The sequence below is a fragment of the Lithobates pipiens genome, unplaced genomic scaffold, assembly GCF_037356315.1.
Source record: "Lithobates pipiens isolate NorthernLeopardFrog02 unplaced genomic scaffold, aLitPip1_a1.2 Scaffold_1, whole genome shotgun sequence".
Taxonomy (NCBI): Eukaryota; Metazoa; Chordata; class Amphibia; order Anura; family Ranidae; genus Lithobates; species Lithobates pipiens.
The window spans coordinates 54,129,127-54,149,058 of NW_027507685.1; the positions used below are offsets into that span (position 1 = coordinate 54,129,127).

The 19,932-nt window shown below is 41.1% G+C and overlaps 14 non-coding genes across 14 annotated transcripts; all 14 read right to left on the reverse strand.

The window, feature by feature from the left end:
- Positions 1 to 261: 261 nt before the first annotated feature.
- On the reverse strand, positions 262 to 334 carry TRNAR-UCG (transfer RNA arginine (anticodon UCG)). The gene has a single exon. It is a non-coding gene; the product is annotated as a tRNA-Arg (tRNA).
- A 2,253-nt stretch (positions 335 to 2,587) lies between these two features.
- On the reverse strand, positions 2,588 to 2,660 carry TRNAR-UCG (transfer RNA arginine (anticodon UCG)). Its single transcript has one exon. It is a non-coding gene; the product is annotated as a tRNA-Arg (tRNA).
- Positions 2,661 to 3,750: 1,090 nt separating this feature from the next.
- Positions 3,751 to 3,823, reverse strand: TRNAR-UCG (transfer RNA arginine (anticodon UCG)). Its single transcript has one exon. It is a non-coding gene; the product is annotated as a tRNA-Arg (tRNA).
- A 2,253-nt stretch (positions 3,824 to 6,076) lies between these two features.
- Positions 6,077 to 6,149, reverse strand: TRNAR-UCG (transfer RNA arginine (anticodon UCG)). Its single transcript has one exon. It is a non-coding gene; the product is annotated as a tRNA-Arg (tRNA).
- A 1,090-nt stretch (positions 6,150 to 7,239) lies between these two features.
- Positions 7,240 to 7,312, reverse strand: TRNAR-UCG (transfer RNA arginine (anticodon UCG)). Its single transcript has one exon. It is a non-coding gene; the product is annotated as a tRNA-Arg (tRNA).
- A 1,090-nt stretch (positions 7,313 to 8,402) lies between these two features.
- Positions 8,403 to 8,475, reverse strand: TRNAR-UCG (transfer RNA arginine (anticodon UCG)). The gene has a single exon. It is a non-coding gene; the product is annotated as a tRNA-Arg (tRNA).
- Positions 8,476 to 10,728: 2,253 nt separating this feature from the next.
- On the reverse strand, positions 10,729 to 10,801 carry TRNAR-UCG (transfer RNA arginine (anticodon UCG)). Its single transcript has one exon. It is a non-coding gene; the product is annotated as a tRNA-Arg (tRNA).
- Positions 10,802 to 11,891: 1,090 nt separating this feature from the next.
- On the reverse strand, positions 11,892 to 11,964 carry TRNAR-UCG (transfer RNA arginine (anticodon UCG)). Its single transcript has one exon. It is a non-coding gene; the product is annotated as a tRNA-Arg (tRNA).
- Positions 11,965 to 13,054: 1,090 nt separating this feature from the next.
- Positions 13,055 to 13,127, reverse strand: TRNAR-UCG (transfer RNA arginine (anticodon UCG)). Its single transcript has one exon. It is a non-coding gene; the product is annotated as a tRNA-Arg (tRNA).
- Positions 13,128 to 14,217: 1,090 nt separating this feature from the next.
- Positions 14,218 to 14,290, reverse strand: TRNAR-UCG (transfer RNA arginine (anticodon UCG)). Its single transcript has one exon. It is a non-coding gene; the product is annotated as a tRNA-Arg (tRNA).
- A 1,090-nt stretch (positions 14,291 to 15,380) lies between these two features.
- TRNAR-UCG (transfer RNA arginine (anticodon UCG)) lies at positions 15,381 to 15,453 on the reverse strand. The gene has a single exon. It is a non-coding gene; the product is annotated as a tRNA-Arg (tRNA).
- A 1,090-nt stretch (positions 15,454 to 16,543) lies between these two features.
- On the reverse strand, positions 16,544 to 16,616 carry TRNAR-UCG (transfer RNA arginine (anticodon UCG)). Its single transcript has one exon. It is a non-coding gene; the product is annotated as a tRNA-Arg (tRNA).
- Positions 16,617 to 17,706: 1,090 nt separating this feature from the next.
- On the reverse strand, positions 17,707 to 17,779 carry TRNAQ-UUG (transfer RNA glutamine (anticodon UUG)). Its single transcript has one exon. It is a non-coding gene; the product is annotated as a tRNA-Gln (tRNA).
- Positions 17,780 to 18,869: 1,090 nt separating this feature from the next.
- TRNAQ-UUG (transfer RNA glutamine (anticodon UUG)) lies at positions 18,870 to 18,942 on the reverse strand. Its single transcript has one exon. It is a non-coding gene; the product is annotated as a tRNA-Gln (tRNA).
- Positions 18,943 to 19,932: the final 990 nt, after the last annotated feature.

The following is a 19,932-nucleotide window of genomic DNA, read 5'->3' on the forward strand; positions in this document are numbered from 1 at the left end:
TTATGACACCAGCCATTTGATGATTTGATAGTTTGGTTGAGAACACAAGCAAATGGGACAGTTATCAATCCCGGAATTCCAGGAATGTAACTGTGTTTTGAAACCCTTAAATCAATTGGTTTAGTTCCACTTTATGATTTACTGCTGTTTGGAGGCTCTAGGCTTCAGCAAATTGGAAGCCTCCAGCAAGAAGCAAGTTCTTATGGGTAAAGCAAGAACTTGTGAGTGAAGGTCACAGGAACTGGAAAGCAGCATCGAAAACGACCACGAAGGGACTCGAACCCTCAATCTTCTGATTCGAAGTCAGACGCCTTATCCATTAGGCCACGCAGTCTGCCACAAGGACATCATTTTGGTTTGTGGAATCTGGATTAGCAAAACACTTGAAGATCACCTGGGACATCTTCTACTTGCTTTGCTCAAGCAGATTTGGTAGAAAGGATCTGAAATGTATGACTTGGTGCAAGGTCATGCTTTAAGAAGTGCATTTGCAAAAGGGCCTAGATTCAGAGTGTTCATACAGCTTCTTGACAACGGTAATAGATCAATAGAGTACCACGAGTAGATGATATTTCCAGAAGCAGCCAAATTAGTTCAACGTATCTTGTCAGGATGGCCGAGTGGTCTAAGGCGCCAGACTCAAGAGCTGTCTCTTCACATTGTGTGGGTGTTCTGGTCTCCAAATGGAGGCGTGGGTTCAAATCCCACTTCTGACAATCAGTTTACACATTTAGCTTGAACTAGAATCACCACTCCCGCTGTCTTTTCATGCTACCATGTCACCGACAAAAAAACATGAAAAAAATCCCAAAACTTTGCCCATCCTACATAAAGATAAAATTCTTGAGGAAAATCTGCTAGACCATGCTGTTAAATCTGTCATTTAAAGTGCAACTTTAGTCAGAAAAGTAAGTCCTGCTACATCTCTTACGGTTGTCCCATTTTGCATATATACTCATGTAAAACATTGGAAAAAAATAAGGTTCTATACACTTTGAAATCCAGTAATACGCTGTTTCAACCTGCTCTGCACATACTCAGTAGCTCTCCCATTTTAGGCATATTTAAGCACTTAAAGCACAATCAAACCCTCCTATCATTTACAGCCAATGAAGCTGCTTCTGTTCAAACTGCAAATGCCATAATGCTGCACATGTGATCAGTTATGACACCAGCCATTTGATGATTTGATAGTTTGGTTGAGAACACAAGCAGATGGGACCGTTATCAATTCCGTAATTCCAGGAATGTAACTGTGTTTTGAAACCCTTAAATCAATTGGTTTAGTTCCACTTTATGATTTACTGCTGTTTGGAGGCTCTAGGCTTCAGCAAATTGGAAGCCTCCAGCAAGAAGCAAGTTGTTATGGGTAAAGCAAGAACTTGTGAGTGAAGGTCACAGGAACTGGAAAGCAGCATCGAAAACGACCACGAAGGGACTCGATCCCTCAATTTTCTGATTCGAAGTCAGACGCCTTATCCATTAGGCCACGCAGTCTGCCACAAGGACATCATTTTGGTTTGTGGAATCTGGATTAGCAAAACACTTGAAGATCACCTGGGACATCTTCTACTTGCTTTGCTCAAGCAGATTTGGTAGAAAGGATCTGAAATGTATGACTTGGTGCAAGGTCATGCTTTAAGAAGTGCATTTGCAAAAGGGCCTAGATTCAGAGTGTTCATACAGCTTCTTGACAACGGTAATACATCAATAGAGTACCACGAGTAGATGATATTTCCAGAGGCAGCCAAATTTGTTCAATGTATCTTGTCAGGATGGCCGAGTGGTCTAAGGCGCCAGACTCAAGAGCTGTCTCTTCACATTGTGTGGGTGTTCTGGTCTCCAAATGGAGGCGTGGGTTCAAATCCCACTTCTGACAATCAGTTTACACATTTAGCTTGAACTAGAATCACCACTCCCGCTGTCTTTTCATGCTACCATGTCACCGACAAAAAAACATGAAAAAAATCCCAAAACTTTGCCCATCCTACATAAAGATAAAATTCTTGAGGAAAATCTGCTAGACCATGCTGTTAAATCTGTCATTTAAAGTGCAACTTTAGTCAGAAAAGTAAGTCCTGCTACATCTCTTACGGTTGTCCCATTTTGCATATATACTCATGTAAAACATTGGAAAAAAATAAGGTTCTATACACTTTGAAATCCAGTAATACGCTGTTTCAACCTGCTCTGCACATACTCAGTAGCTCTCCCATTTTAGGCATATTTAAGCACTTAAAGCACAATCAAACCCTCCTATCATTTACAGCCAATGAAGCTGCTTCTGTTCAAACTGCAAATGCCATAATGCTGCACATGTGATCAGTTATGACACCAGCCATTTGATGATTTGATAGTTTGGTTGAGAACACAAGCAAATGGGACAGTTATCAATCCCGGAATTCCAGGAATGTAACTGTGTTTTGAAACCCTTAAATCAATTGGTTTAGTTCCACTTTATGATTTACTGCTGTTTGGAGGCTCTAGGCTTCAGCAAATTGGAAGCCTCCAGCAAGAAGCAAGTTGTTATGGGTAAAGCAAGAACTTGTGAGTGAAGGTCACAGGAACTGGAAAGCAGCATCGAAAACGACCACGAAGGGACTCGAACCCTCAATCTTCTGATTCGAAGTCAGACGCCTTATCCATTAGGCCACGCAGTCTGCCACAAGGACATCATTTTGGTTTGTGGAATCTGGATTAGCAAAACACTTGAAGATCACCTGGGACATCTTCTACTTGCTTTGCTCAAGCAGATTTGGTAGAAAGGATCTGAAATGTATGACTTGGTGCAAGGTCATGCTTTAAGAAGTGCATTTGCAAAAGGGCCTAGATTCAGAGTGTTCATACAGCTTCTTGACAACGGTAATACATCAATAGAGTACCACGCGTAGATGATATTTCCAGAGGCAGCCAAATTTGTTCAATGTATCTTGTCAGGATGGCCGAGTGGTCTAAGGCGCCAGACTCAAGAGCTGTCTCTTCACATTGTGTGGGTGTTCTGGTCTCCAAATGGAGGCGTGGGTTCAAATCCCACTTCTGACAATCAGTTTACACATTTAGCTTGAACTAGAATCACCACTCCCGCTGTCTTTTCATGCTACCATGTCACCGACAAAAAAACATGAAAAAAATCCCAAAACTTTGCCCATCCTACATAAAGATAAAATTCTTGAGGAAAATCTGCTAGACCATGCTGTTAAATCTGTCATTTAAAGTGCAACTTTAGTCAGAAAAGTAAGTCCTGCTACATCTCTTACGGTTGTCCCATTTTGCATATATACTCATGTAAAACATTGGAAAAAAATAAGGTTCTATACACTTTGAAATCCAGTAATACGTTGTTTCAACCTGCTCTGCACATACTCAGTAGCTCTCCCATTTTAGGCATATTTAAGCACTTAAAGCACAATCAAACCCTCCTATCATTTACAGCCAATGAAGCTGCTTCTGTTCAAACTGCAAATGCCATAATGCTGCACATGTGATCAGTTATGACACCAGCCATTTGATGATTTGATAGTTTGGTTGAGAACACAAGCAAATGGGACAGTTATCAATCCCGGAATTCCAGGAATGTAACTGTGTTTTGAAACCCTTAAATCAATTGGTTTAGTTCCACTTTATGATTTACTGCTGTTTGGAGGCTCTAGGCTTCAGCAAATTGGAAGCCTCCAGCAAGAAGCAAGTTCTTATGGGTAAAGCAAGAACTTGTGAGTGAAGGTCACAGGAACTGGAAAGCAGCATCGAAAACGACCACGAAGGGACTCGAACCCTCAATCTTCTGATTCGAAGTCAGACGCCTTATCCATTAGGCCACGCAGTCTGCCACAAGGACATCATTTTGGTTTGTGGAATCTGGATTAGCAAAACACTTGAAGATCACCTGGGACATCTTCTACTTGCTTTGCTCAAGCAGATTTGGTAGAAAGGATCTGAAATGTATGACTTGGTGCAAGGTCATGCTTTAAGAAGTGCATTTGCAAAAGGGCCTAGATTCAGAGTGTTCATACAGCTTCTTGACAACGGTAATAGATCAATAGAGTACCACGAGTAGATGATATTTCCAGAGGCAGCCAAATTAGTTCAACGTATCTTGTCAGGATGGCCGAGTGGTCTAAGGCGCCAGACTCAAGAGCTGTCTCTTCACATTGTGTGGGTGTTCTGGTCTCCAAATGGAGGCGTGGGTTCAAATCCCACTTCTGACAATCAGTTTACACATTTAGCTTGAACTAGAATCACCACTCCCGCTGTCTTTTCATGCTACCATGTCACCGACAAAAAAACATGAAAAAAATCCCAAAACTTTGCCCATCCTACATAAAGATAAAATTCTTGAGGAAAATCTGCTAGACCATGCTGTTAAATCTGTCATTTAAAGTGCAACTTTAGTCAGAAAAGTAAGTCCTGCTACATCTCTTACGGTTGTCCCATTTTGCATATATACTCATGTAAAACATTGGAAAAAAATAAGGTTCTATACACTTTGAAATCCAGTAATACGCTGTTTCAACCTGCTCTGCACATACTCAGTAGCTCTCCCATTTTAGGCATATTTAAGCACTTAAAGCACAATCAAACCCTCCTATCATTTACAGCCAATGAAGCTGCTTCTGTTCAAACTGCAAATGCCATAATGCTGCACATGTGATCAGTTATGACACCAGCCATTTGATGATTTGATAGTTTGGTTGAGAACACAAGCAGATGGGACCGTTATCAATTCCGTAATTCCAGGAATGTAACTGTGTTTTGAAACCCTTAAATCAATTGGTTTAGTTCCACTTTATGATTTACTGCTGTTTGGAGGCTCTAGGCTTCAGCAAATTGGAAGCCTCCAGCAAGAAGCAAGTTGTTATGGGTAAAGCAAGAACTTGTGAGTGAAGGTCACAGGAACTGGAAAGCAGCATCGAAAACGACCACGAAGGGACTCGATCCCTCAATCTTCTGATTCGAAGTCAGACGCCTTATCCATTAGGCCACGCAGTCTGCCACAAGGACATCATTTTGGTTTGTGGAATCTGGATTAGCAAAACACTTGAAGATCACCTGGGACATCTTCTACTTGCTTTGCTCAAGCAGATTTGGTAGAAAGGATCTGAAATGTATGACTTGGTGCAAGGTCATGCTTTAAGAAGTGCATTTGCAAAAGGGCCTAGATTCAGAGTGTTCATACAGCTTCTTGACAACGGTAATACATCAATAGAGTACCACGAGTAGATGATATTTCCAGAGGCAGCCAAATTTGTTCAATGTATCTTGTCAGGATGGCCGAGTGGTCTAAGGCGCCAGACTCAAGAGCTGTCTCTTCACATTGTGTGGGTGTTCTGGTCTCCAAATGGAGGCGTGGGTTCAAATCCCACTTCTGACAATCAGTTTACACATTTAGCTTGAACTAGAATCACCACTCCCGCTGTCTTTTCATGCTACCATGTCACCGACAAAAAAACATGAAAAAAATCCCAAAACTTTGCCCATCCTACATAAAGATAAAATTCTTGAGGAAAATCTGCTAGACCATGCTGTTAAATCTGTCATTTAAAGTGCAACTTTAGTCAGAAAAGTAAGTCCTGCTACATCTCTTACGGTTGTCCCATTTTGCATATATACTCATGTAAAACATTGGAAAAAAATAAGGTTCTATACACTTTGAAATCCAGTAATACGCTGTTTCAACCTGCTCTGCACATACTCAGTAGCTCTCCCATTTTAGGCATATTTAAGCACTTAAAGCACAATCAAACCCTCCTATCATTTACAGCCAATGAAGCTGCTTCTGTTCAAACTGCAAATGCCATAATGCTGCACATGTGATCAGTTATGACACCAGCCATTTGATGATTTGATAGTTTGGTTGAGAACACAAGCAAATGGGACAGTTATCAATCCCGGAATTCCAGGAATGTAACTGTGTTTTGAAACCCTTAAATCAATTGGTTTAGTTCCACTTTATGATTTACTGCTGTTTGGAGGCTCTAGGCTTCAGCAAATTGGAAGCCTCCAGCAAGAAGCAAGTTGTTATGGGTAAAGCAAGAACTTGTGAGTGAAGGTCACAGGAACTGGAAAGCAGCATCGAAAACGACCACGAAGGGACTCGAACCCTCAATCTTCTGATTCGAAGTCAGACGCCTTATCCATTAGGCCACGCAGTCTGCCACAAGGACATCATTTTGGTTTGTGGAATCTGGATTAGCAAAACACTTGAAGATCACCTGGGACATCTTCTACTTGCTTTGCTCAAGCAGATTTGGTAGAAAGGATCTGAAATGTATGACTTGGTGCAAGGTCATGCTTTAAGAAGTGCATTTGCAAAAGGGCCTAGATTCAGAGTGTTCATACAGCTTCTTGACAACGGTAATACATCAATAGAGTACCACGAGTAGATGATATTTCCAGAGGCAGCCAAATTTGTTCTATGTATCTTGTCAGGATGGCCGAGTGGTCTAAGGCGCCAGACTCAAGAGCTGTCTCTTCACATTGTGTGGGTGTTCTGGTCTCCAAATGGAGGCGTGGGTTCAAATCCCACTTCTGACAATCAGTTTACACATTTAGCTTGAACTAGAATCACCACTCCCGCTGTCTTTTCATGCTACCATGTCACCGACAAAAAAACATGAAAAAAATCCAAAAACTTTGCCCATCCTACATAAAGATAAAATTCTTGAGGAAAATCTGCTAGACCATGCTGTTAAATCTGTCATTTAAAGTGCAACTTTAGTCAGAAAAGTAAGTCCTGCTACATCTCTTACGGTTGTCCCATTTTGCATATATACTCATATAAAACATTGGAAAAAAATAAGGTTCTATACACTTTGAAATCCAGTAATACGCTGTTTCAACGTGCTCTGCACATACTCAGTAGCTCTCCCATTTTAGGCATATTTAAGCACTTAAAGCACAATCAAACCCTCCTATCATTTACAGCCAATGAAGCTGCTTCTGTTCAAACTGCAAATGCCATAATGCTGCACATGTGATCAGTTATGACACCAGCCATTTGATGATTTGATAGTTTGGTTGAGAACACAAGCAAATGGGACAGTTATCAATCCCGGAATTCCAGGAATGTAACTGTGTTTTGAAACCCTTAAATCAATTGGTTTAGTTCCACTTTATGATTTACTGCTGTTTGGAGGCTCTAGGCTTCAGCAAATTGGAAGCCTCCAGCAAGAAGCAAGTTGTTATGGGTAAAGCAAGAACTTGTGAGTGAAGGTCACAGGAACTGGAAAGCAGCATCGAAAACGACCACGAAGGGACTCGAACCCTCAATCTTCTGATTCGAAGTCAGACGCCTTATCCATTAGGCCACGCAGTCTGCCACAAGGACATCATTTTGGTTTGTGGAATCTGGATTAGCAAAACACTTGAAGATCACCTGGGACATCTTCTACTTGCTTTGCTCAAGCAGATTTGGTAGAAAGGATCTGAAATGTATGACTTGGTGCAAGGTCATGCTTTAAGAAGTGCATTTGCAAAAGGGCCTAGATTCAGAGTGTTCATACAGCTTCTTGACAACGGTAATAGATCAATAGAGTACCACGAGTAGATGATATTTCCAGAGGCAGCCAAATTAGTTCAACTTATCTTGTCAGGATGGCCGAGTGGTCTAAGGCGCCAGACTCAAGAGCTGTCTCTTCACATTGTGTGGGTGTTCTGGTCTCCAAATGGAGGCGTGGGTTCAAATCCCACTTCTGACAATCAGTTTACACATTTAGCTTGGACTAGAATCACCACTCCCACTGTCTTTTCATGCTACCATGTCACCGACAAAAAAACATGAAAAAAATCCCAAAACTTTGCCCATCCTACATAAAGATAAAATTCTTGAGGAAAATCTGCTAGACCATGCTGTTAAATCTGTCATTTAAAGTGCAACTTTAGTCAGAAAAGTAAGTCCTGCTACATCTCTTACGGTTGTCCCATTTTGCATATATACTCATGTAAAACATTGGAAAAAAATAAGGTTCTATACACTTTGAAATCCAGTAATACGCTGTTTCAACCTGCTCTGCACATACTCAGTAGCTCTCCCATTTTAGGCATATTTAAGCACTTAAAGCACAATCAAACCCTCCTATCATTTACAGCCAATGAAGCTGCTTCTGTTCAAACTGCAAATGCCATAATGCTGCACATGTGATCAGTTATGACACCAGCCATTTGATGATTTGATAGTTTGGTTGAGAACACAAGCAAATGGGACAGTTATCAATCCCGGAATTCCAGGAATGTAACTGTGTTTTGAAACCCTTAAATCAATTGGTTTAGTTCCACTTTATGATTTACTGCTGTTTGGAGGCTCTAGGCTTCAGCAAATTGGAAGCCTCCAGCAAGAAGCAAGTTGTTATGGGTAAAGCAAGAACTTGTGAGTGAAGGTCACAGGAACTGGAAAGCAGCATCGAAAACGACCACGAAGGGACTCGAACCCTCAATCTTCTGATTCGAAGTCAGACGCCTTATCCATTAGGCCACGCAGTCTGCCACAAGGACATCATTTTGGTTTGTGGAATCTGGATTAGCAAAACACTTGAAGATCACCTGGGACATCTTCTACTTGCTTTGCTCAAGCAGATTTGGTAGAAAGGATCTGAAATGTATGACTTGGTGCAAGGTCATGCTTTAAGAAGTGCATTTGCAAAAGGGCCTAGATTCAGAGTGTTCATACAGCTTCTTGACAACGGTAATACATCAATAGAGTACCACGAGTAGATGATATTTCCAGAGGCAGCCAAATTAGTTCAACTTATCTTGTCAGGATGGCCGAGTGGTCTAAGGCGCCAGACTCAAGAGCTGTCTCTTCACATTGTGTGGGTGTTCTGGTCTCCAAATGGAGGCGTGGGTTCAAATCCCACTTCTGACAATCAGTTTACACATTTAGCTTGGACTAGAATCACCACTCCCACTGTCTTTTCATGCTACCATGTCACCGACAAAAAAACATGAAAAAAATCCCAAAACTTTGCCCATCCTACATAAAGATAAAATTCTTGAGGAAAATCTGCTAGACCATGCTGTTAAATCTGTCATTTAAAGTGCAACTTTAGTCAGAAAAGTAAGTCCTGCTACATCTCTTACGGTTGTCCCATTTTGCATATATACTCATGTAAAACATTGGAAAAAAATAAGGTTCTATACACTTTGAAATCCAGTAATACGCTGTTTCAACCTGCTCTGCACATACTCAGTAGCTCTCCCATTTTAGGCATATTTAAGCACTTAAAGCACAATCAAACCCTCCTATCATTTACAGCCAATGAAGCTGCTTCTGTTCAAACTGCAAATGCCATAATGCTGCACATGTGATCAGTTATGACACCAGCCATTTGATGATTTGATAGTTTGGTTGAGAACACAAGCAGATGGGACCGTTATCAATTCCGTAATTCCAGGAATGTAACTGTGTTTTGAAACCCTTAAATCAATTGGTTTAGTTCCACTTTATGATTTACTGCTGTTTGGAGGCTCTAGGCTTCAGCAAATTGGAAGCCTCCAGCAAGAAGCAAGTTGTTATGGGTAAAGCAAGAACTTGTGAGTGAAGGTCACAGGAACTGGAAAGCAGCATCGAAAACGACCACGAAGGGACTCGATCCCTCAATTGTCTGATTCGAAGTCAGACGCCTTATCCATTAGGCCACGCAGTCTGCCACAAGGACATCATTTTGGTTTGTGGAATCTGGATTAGCAAAACACTTGAAGATCACCTGGGACATCTTCTACTTGCTTTGCTCAAGCAGATTTGGTAGAAAGGATCTGAAATGTATGACTTGGTGCAAGGTCATGCTTTAAGAAGTGCATTTGCAAAAGGGCCTAGATTCAGAGTGTTCATACAGCTTCTTGACAACGGTAATACATCAATAGAGTACCACGAGTAGATGATATTTCCAGAGGCAGCCAAATTTGTTCAATGTATCTTGTCAGGATGGCCGAGTGGTCTAAGGCGCCAGACTCAAGAGCTGTCTCTTCACATTGTGTGGGTGTTCTGGTCTCCAAATGGAGGCGTGGGTTCAAATCCCACTTCTGACAATCAGTTTACACATTTAGCTTGAACTAGAATCACCACTCCCGCTGTCTTTTCATGCTACCATGTCACCGACAAAAAAACATGAAAAAAATCCCAAAACTTTGCCCATCCTACATAAAGATAAAATTCTTGAGGAAAATCTGCTAGACCATGCTGTTAAATCTGTCATTTAAAGTGCAACTTTAGTCAGAAAAGTAAGTCCTGCTACATCTCTTACGGTTGTCCCATTTTGCATATATACTCATGTAAAACATTGGAAAAAAATAAGGTTCTATACACTTTGAAATCCAGTAATACGCTGTTTCAACCTGCTCTGCACATACTCAGTAGCTCTCCCATTTTAGGCATATTTAAGCACTTAAAGCACAATCAAACCCTCCTATCATTTACAGCCAATGAAGCTGCTTCTGTTCAAACTGCAAATGCCATAATGCTGCACATGTGATCAGTTATGACACCAGCCATTTGATGATTTGATAGTTTGGTTGAGAACACAAGCAAATGGGACAGTTATCAATCCCGGAATTCCAGGAATGTAACTGTGTTTTGAAACCCTTAAATCAATTGGTTTAGTTCCACTTTATGATTTACTGCTGTTTGGAGGCTCTAGGCTTCAGCAAATTGGAAGCCTCCAGCAAGAAGCAAGTTGTTATGGGTAAAGCAAGAACTTGTGAGTGAAGGTCACAGGAACTGGAAAGCAGCATCGAAAACGACCACGAAGGGACTCGAACCCTCAATCTTCTGATTCGAAGTCAGACGCCTTATCCATTAGGCCACGCAGTCTGCCACAAGGACATCATTTTGGTTTGTGGAATCTGGATTAGCAAAACACTTGAAGATCACCTGGGACATCTTCTACTTGCTTTGCTCAAGCAGATTTGGTAGAAAGGATCTGAAATGTATGACTTGGTGCAAGGTCATGCTTTAAGAAGTGCATTTGCAAAAGGGCCTAGATTCAGAGTGTTCATACAGCTTCTTGACAACGGTAATACATCAATAGAGTACCACGCGTAGATGATATTTCCAGAGGCAGCCAAATTTGTTCAATGTATCTTGTCAGGATGGCCGAGTGGTCTAAGGCGCCAGACTCAAGAGCTGTCTCTTCACATTGTGTGGGTGTTCTGGTCTCCAAATGGAGGCGTGGGTTCAAATCCCACTTCTGACAATCAGTTTACACATTTAGCTTGAACTAGAATCACCACTCCCGCTGTCTTTTCATGCTACCATGTCACCGACAAAAAAACATGAAAAAAATCCCAAAACTTTGCCCATCCTACATAAAGATAAAATTCTTGAGGAAAATCTGCTAGACCATGCTGTTAAATCTGTCATTTAAAGTGCAACTTTAGTCAGAAAAGTAAGTCCTGCTACATCTCTTACGGTTGTCCCATTTTGCATATATACTCATGTAAAACATTGGAAAAAAATAAGGTTCTATACACTTTGAAATCCAGTAATACGTTGTTTCAACCTGCTCTGCACATACTCAGTAGCTCTCCCATTTTAGGCATATTTAAGCACTTAAAGCACAATCAAACCCTCCTATCATTTACAGCCAATGAAGCTGCTTCTGTTCAAACTGCAAATGCCATAATGCTGCACATGTGATCAGTTATGACACCAGCCATTTGATGATTTGATAGTTTGGTTGAGAACACAAGCAAATGGGACAGTTATCAATCCCGGAATTCCAGGAATGTAACTGTGTTTTGAAACCCTTAAATCAATTGGTTTAGTTCCACTTTATGATTTACTGCTGTTTGGAGGCTCTAGGCTTCAGCAAATTGGAAGCCTCCAGCAAGAAGCAAGTTCTTATGGGTAAAGCAAGAACTTGTGAGTGAAGGTCACAGGAACTGGAAAGCAGCATCGAAAACGACCACGAAGGGACTCGAACCCTCAATCTTCTGATTCGAAGTCAGACGCCTTATCCATTAGGCCACGCAGTCTGCCACAAGGACATCATTTTGGTTTGTGGAATCTGGATTAGCAAAACACTTGAAGATCACCTGGGACATCTTCTACTTGCTTTGCTCAAGCAGATTTGGTAGAAAGGATCTGAAATGTATGACTTGGTGCAAGGTCATGCTTTAAGAAGTGCATTTGCAAAAGGGCCTAGATTCAGAGTGTTCATACAGCTTCTTGACAACGGTAATAGATCAATAGAGTACCACGAGTAGATGATATTTCCAGAGGCAGCCAAATTAGTTCAACTTATCTTGTCAGGATGGCCGAGTGGTCTAAGGCGCCAGACTCAAGAGCTGTCTCTTCACATTGTGTGGGTGTTCTGGTCTCCAAATGGAGGCGTGGGTTCAAATCCCACTTCTGACAATCAGTTTACACATTTAGCTTGGACTAGAATCACCACTCCCACTGTCTTTTCATGCTACCATGTCACCGACAAAAAAACATGAAAAAAATCCCAAAACTTTGCCCATCCTACATAAAGATAAAATTCTTGAGGAAAATCTGCTAGACCATGCTGTTAAATCTGTCATTTAAAGTGCAACTTTAGTCAGAAAAGTAAGTCCTGCTACATCTCTTACGGTTGTCCCATTTTGCATATATACTCATGTAAAACATTGGAAAAAAATAAGGTTCTATACACTTTGAAATCCAGTAATACGCTGTTTCAACCTGCTCTGCACATACTCAGTAGCTCTCCCATTTTAGGCATATTTAAGCACTTAAAGCACAATCAAACCCTCCTATCATTTACAGCCAATGAAGCTGCTTCTGTTCAAACTGCAAATGCCATAATGCTGCACATGTGATCAGTTATGACACCAGCCATTTGATGATTTGATAGTTTGGTTGAGAACACAAGCAAATGGGACAGTTATCAATCCCGGAATTCCAGGAATGTAACTGTGTTTTGAAACCCTTAAATCAATTGGTTTAGTTCCACTTTATGATTTACTGCTGTTTGGAGGCTCTAGGCTTCAGCAAATTGGAAGCCTCCAGCAAGAAGCAAGTTGTTATGGGTAAAGCAAGAACTTGTGAGTGAAGGTCACAGGAACTGGAAAGCAGCATCGAAAACGACCACGAAGGGACTCGAACCCTCAATCTTCTGATTCGAAGTCAGACGCCTTATCCATTAGGCCACGCAGTCTGCCACAAGGACATCATTTTGGTTTGTGGAATCTGGATTAGCAAAACACTTGAAGATCACCTGGGACATCTTCTACTTGCTTTGCTCAAGCAGATTTGGTAGAAAGGATCTGAAATGTATGACTTGGTGCAAGGTCATGCTTTAAGAAGTGCATTTGCAAAAGGGCCTAGATTCAGAGTGTTCATACAGCTTCTTGACAACGGTAATACATCAATAGAGTACCACGAGTAGATGATATTTCCAGAGGCAGCCAAATTAGTTCAACTTATCTTGTCAGGATGGCCGAGTGGTCTAAGGCGCCAGACTCAAGAGCTGTCTCTTCACATTGTGTGGGTGTTCTGGTCTCCAAATGGAGGCGTGGGTTCAAATCCCACTTCTGACAATCAGTTTACACATTTAGCTTGGACTAGAATCACCACTCCCACTGTCTTTTCATGCTACCATGTCACCGACAAAAAAACATGAAAAAAATCCCAAAACTTTGCCCATCCTACATAAAGATAAAATTCTTGAGGAAAATCTGCTAGACCATGCTGTTAAATCTGTCATTTAAAGTGCAACTTTAGTCAGAAAAGTAAGTCCTGCTACATCTCTTACGGTTGTCCCATTTTGCATATATACTCATGTAAAACATTGGAAAAAAATAAGGTTCTATACACTTTGAAATCCAGTAATACGCTGTTTCAACCTGCTCTGCACATACTCAGTAGCTCTCCCATTTTAGGCATATTTAAGCACTTAAAGCACAATCAAACCCTCCTATCATTTACAGCCAATGAAGCTGCTTCTGTTCAAACTGCAAATGCCATAATGCTGCACATGTGATCAGTTATGACACCAGCCATTTGATGATTTGATAGTTTGGTTGAGAACACAAGCAAATGGGACAGTTATCAATCCCGGAATTCCAGGAATGTAACTGTGTTTTGAAACCCTTAAATCAATTGGTTTAGTTCCACTTTATGATTTACTGCTGTTTGGAGGCTCTAGGCTTCAGCAAATTGGAAGCCTCCAGCAAGAAGCAAGTTGTTATGGGTAAAGCAAGAACTTGTGAGTGAAGGTCACAGGAACTGGAAAGCAGCATCGAAAACGACCACGAAGGGACTCGAACCCTCAATCTTCTGATTCGAAGTCAGACGCCTTATCCATTAGGCCACGCAGTCTGCCACAAGGACATCATTTTGGTTTGTGGAATCTGGATTAGCAAAACACTTGAAGATCACCTGGGACATCTTCTACTTGCTTTGCTCAAGCAGATTTGGTAGAAAGGATCTGAAATGTATGACTTGGTGCAAGGTCATGCTTTAAGAAGTGCATTTGCAAAAGGGCCTAGATTCAGAGTGTTCATACAGCTTCTTGACAACGGTAATACATCAATAGAGTACCACGAGTAGATGATATTTCCAGAGGCAGCCAAATTAGTTCAACTTATCTTGTCAGGATGGCCGAGTGGTCTAAGGCGCCAGACTCAAGAGCTGTCTCTTCACATTGTGTGGGTGTTCTGGTCTCCAAATGGAGGCGTGGGTTCAAATCCCACTTCTGACAATCAGTTTACACATTTAGCTTGGACTAGAATCACCACTCCCACTGTCTTTTCATGCTACCATGTCACCGACAAAAAAACATGAAAAAAATCCCAAAACTTTGCCCATCCTACATAAAGATAAAATTCTTGAGGAAAATCTGCTAGACCATGCTGTTAAATCTGTCATTTAAAGTGCAACTTTAGTCAGAAAAGTAAGTCCTGCTACATCTCTTACGGTTGTCCCATTTTGCATATATACTCATGTAAAACATTGGAAAAAAATAAGGTTCTATACACTTTGAAATCCAGTAATACGCTGTTTCAACCTGCTCTGCACATACTCAGTAGCTCTCCCATTTTAGGCATATTTAAGCACTTAAAGCACAATCAAACCCTCCTATCATTTACAGCCAATGAAGCTGCTTCTGTTCAAACTGCAAATGCCATAATGCTGCACATGTGATCAGTTATGACACCAGCCATTTGATGATTTGATAGTTTGGTTGAGAACACAAGCAAATGGGACAGTTATCAATCCCGGAATTCCAGGAATGTAACTGTGTTTTGAAACCCTTAAATCAATTGGTTTAGTTCCACTTTATGATTTACTGCTGTTTGGAGGCTCTAGGCTTCAGCAAATTGGAAGCCTCCAGCAAGAAGCAAGTTGTTATGGGTAAAGCAAGAACTTGTGAGTGAAGGTCACAGGAACTGGAAAGCAGCATCGAAAACGACCACGAAGGGACTCGAACCCTCAATCTTCTGATTCGAAGTCAGACGCCTTATCCATTAGGCCACGCAGTCTGCCACAAGGACATCATTTTGGTTTGTGGAATCTGGATTAGCAAAACACTTGAAGATCACCTGGGACATCTTCTACTTGCTTTGCTCAAGCAGATTTGGTAGAAAGGATCTGAAATGTATGACTTGGTGCAAGGTCATGCTTTAAGAAGTGCATTTGCAAAAGGGCCTAGATTCAGAGTGTTCATACAGCTTCTTGACAACGGTAATACATCAATAGAGTACCACGAGTAGATGATATTTCCAGAGGCAGCCAAATTAGTTCAACTTATCTTGTCAGGATGGCCGAGTGGTCTAAGGCGCCAGACTCAAGAGCTGTCTCTTCACATTGTGTGGGTGTTCTGGTCTCCAAATGGAGGCGTGGGTTCAAATCCCACTTCTGACAATCAGTTTACACATTTAGCTTGGACTAGAATCACCACTCCCACTGTCTTTTCATGCTACCATGTCACCGACAAAAAAACATGAAAAAAATCCCAAAACTTTGCCCATCCTACATAAAGATAAAATTCTTGAGGAAAATCTGCTAGACCATGCTGTTAAATCTGTCATTTAAAGTGCAACTTTAGTCAGAAAAGTAAGTCCTGCTACATCTCTTACGGTTGTCCCATTTTGCATATATACTCATGTAAAACATTGGAAAAAAATAAGGTTCTATACACTTTGAAATCCAGTAATACGCTGTTTCAACCTGCTCTGCACATACTCAGTAGCTCTCCCATTTTAGGCATATTTAAGCACTTAAAGCACAATCAAACCCTCCTATCATTTACAGCCAATGAAGCTGCTTCTGTTCAAACTGCAAATGCCATAATGCTGCACATGTGATCAGTTATGACACCAGCCATTTGATGATTTGATAGTTTGGTTGAGAACACAAGCAAATGGGACAGTTATCAATCCCGGAATTCCAGGAATGTAACTGTGTTTTGAAACCCTTAAATCAATTGGTTTAGTTCCACTTTATGATTTACTGCTGTTTGGAGGCTCTAGGCTTCAGCAAATTGGAAGCCTCCAGCAAGAAGCAAGTTGTTATGGGTAAAGCAAGAACTTGTGAGTGAAGGTCACAGGAACTGGAAAGCAGCATCGAAAACGACCACGAAGGGACTCGAACCCTCAATCTTCTGATTCGAAGTCAGACGCCTTATCCATTAGGCCACGCAGTCTGCCACAAGGACATCATTTTGGTTTGTGGAATCTGGATTAGCAAAACACTTGAAGATCACCTGGGACATCTTCTACTTGCTTTGCTCAAGCAGATTTGGTAGAAAGGATCTGAAATGTATGACTTGGTGCAAGGTCATGCTTTAAGAAGTGCATTTGCAAAAGGGCCTAGATTCAGAGTGTTCATACAGCTTCTTGACAACGGTAATACATCAATAGAGTACCACGAGTAGATGATATTTCCAGAGGCAGCCAAACTTGCTCAATGTATCTTGTCAGGATGGCCGAGTGGTCTAAGGTGCCAGACTCAAGAGCTGTCTCTTCACATTGTGTGGGTGTTCTGGTCTCCAAATGGAGGCGTGGGTTCAAATCCCACTTCTGACAATCAGTTTACACATTTAGCTTGAACTAGAATCACCACTCCCGCTGTCTTTTCATGCTACCATGTCACCGACAAAAAAACATGAAAAAAATCCCAAAACTTTGCCCATCCTACATAAAGATAAAATTCTTGAGGAAAATCTGCTAGACCATGCTGTTAAATCTGTCATTTAAAGTGCAACTTTAGTCAGAAAAGTAAGTCCTGCTACATCTCTTACGGTTGTCCCATTTTGCATATATACTCATGTAAAACATTGGAAAAAAATAAGGTTCTATACACTTTGAAATCCAGTAATACGCTGTTTCAACCTGCTCTGCACATACTCAGTAGCTCTCCCATTTTAGGCATATTTAAGCACTTAAAGCACAATCAAACCCTCCTATCATTTACAGCCAATGAAGCTGCTTCTGTTCAAACTGCAAATGCCATAATGCTGCACATGTGATCAGTTATGACACCAGCCATTTGATGATTTGATAGTTTGGTTGAGAACACAAGCAAATGGGACAGTTATCAATCCCGGAATTCCAGGAATGTAACTGTGTTTTGAAACCCTTAAATCAATTGGTTTAGTTCCACTTTATGATTTACTGCTGTTTGGAGGCTCTAGGCTTCAGCAAATTGGAAGCCTCCAGCAAGAAGCAAGTTGTTATGGGTAAAGCAAGAACTTGTGAGTGAAGGTCACAGGAACTGGAAAGCAGCATCGAAAACGACCACAAAGGGACTCGAACCCTCAATCTTCTGATTCAAAGTCAGACGCCTTATCCATTAGGCCACGCAGTCTGCCACAAGGACATCATTTTGGTTTGTGGAATCTGGATTAGCAAAACACTTGAAGATCACCTGGGACATCTTCTACTTGCTTTGCTCAAGCAGATTTGGTAGAAAGGATCTGAAATGTATGACTTGGTGCAAGGTCATGCTTTAAGAAGTGCATTTGCAAAAGGGCCTAGATTCAGAGTGTTCATACAGCTTCTTGACAACGGTAATACATCAATAGAGTACCACGAGTAGATGATATTTCCAGAGGCAGCCAAATTTGTTCAATGTATCTTGTCAGGATGGCCGAGTGGTCTAAGGCACCAGACTCAAGAGCTGTCTCTTCACATTGCGTGGGTGTTCTGGTCTCCAAATGGAGGCGTGGGTTCAAATCCCACTTCTGACAATCAGTTTACACATTTAGCTTGAACTAGAATCACCACTCCCGCTGTCTTTTCATGCTACCATGTCACCGACAAAAAAACATGAAAAAAATCCAAAAACTTTGCCCATCCTACATAAAGATAAAATTCTTGAGGAAAATCTGCTAGACCATGCTGTTAAATCTGTCATTTAAAGTGCAACTTTAGTCAGAAAAGTAAGTCCTGTTACATCTCTTACGGTTGTCCCATTTTGCATATATACTCATGTAAAACATTGGAAAAAAATAAGGTTCTATACACTTTGAAATCCAGTAATACGCTGTTTCAACCTGCTCTGCACATACTCAGTAGCTCTCCCATTTTAGGCATATTTAAGCACTTAAAGCACAATCAAACCCTCCTATCATTTACAGCCAATGAAGCTGCTTCTGTTCAAACTGCAAATGCCATAATGCTGCACATGTGATCAGTTATGACACCAGCCATTTGATGATTTGATAGTTTGGTTGAGAACACAAGCAAATGGGACAGTTATCAATCCCGGAATTCCAGGAATGTAACTGTGTTTTGAAACCCTTAAATCAATTGGTTTAGTTCCACTTTATGATTTACTGCTGTTTGGAGGCTCTAGGCTTCAGCAAATTGGAAGCCTCCAGCAAGAAGCAAGTTCTTATGGGTAAAGCAAGAACTTGTGAGTGAAGGTCACAGGAACTGGAAAGCAGCATCGAAAACGACCACGAAGGGACTCGAACCCTCAATCTTCTGATTCAAAGTCAGACGCCTTATCCATTAGGCCACGCAGTCTGCCACAAGGACATCATTTTGGTTTGTGGAATCTGGATTAGCAAAACACTTGAAGATCACCTGGGACATCTTCTACTTGCTTTGCTCAAGCAGATTTGGTAGAAAGGATCTGAAATGTATGACTTGGTGCAAGGTCATGCTTTAAGAAGTGCATTTGCAAAAGGGCCTAGATTCAGAGTGTTCATACAGCTTCTTGACAACGGTAATACATCAATAGAGTACCACGAGTAGATGATATTTCCAGAGGCAGCCAAATTTGTTCAATGTATCTTGTCAGGATGGCCGAGTGGTCTAAGGCACCAGACTCAAGAGCTGTCTCTTCACATTGCGTGGGTGTTCTGGTCTCCAAATGGAGGCGTGGGTTCAAATCCCACTTCTGACAATCAGTTTACACATTTAGCTTGAACTAGAATCACCACTCCCGCTGTCTTTTCATGCTACCATGTCACCGACAAAAAAACATGAAAAAAATCCAAAAACTTTGCCCATCCTACATAAAGATAAAATTCTTGAGGAAAATCTGCTAGACCATGCTGTTAAATCTGTCATTTAAAGTGCAACTTTAGTCAGAAAAGTAAGTCCTGTTACATCTCTTACGGTTGTCCCATTTTGCATATATACTCATGTAAAACATTGGAAAAAAATAAGGTTCTATACACTTTGAAATCCAGTAATACGCTGTTTCAACCTGCTCTGCACATACTCAGTAGCTCTCCCATTTTAGGCATATTTAAGCACTTAAAGCACAATCAAACCCTCCTATCATTTACAGCCAATGAAGCTGCTTCTGTTCAAACTGCAAATGCCATAATGCTGCACATGTGATCAGTTATGACACCAGCCATTTGATGATTTGATAGTTTGGTTGAGAACACAAGCAAATGGGACAGTTATCAATCCCGGAATTCCAGGAATGTAACTGTGTTTTGAAACCCTTAAATCAATTGGTTTAGTTCCACTTTATGATTTACTGCTGTTTGGAGGCTCTAG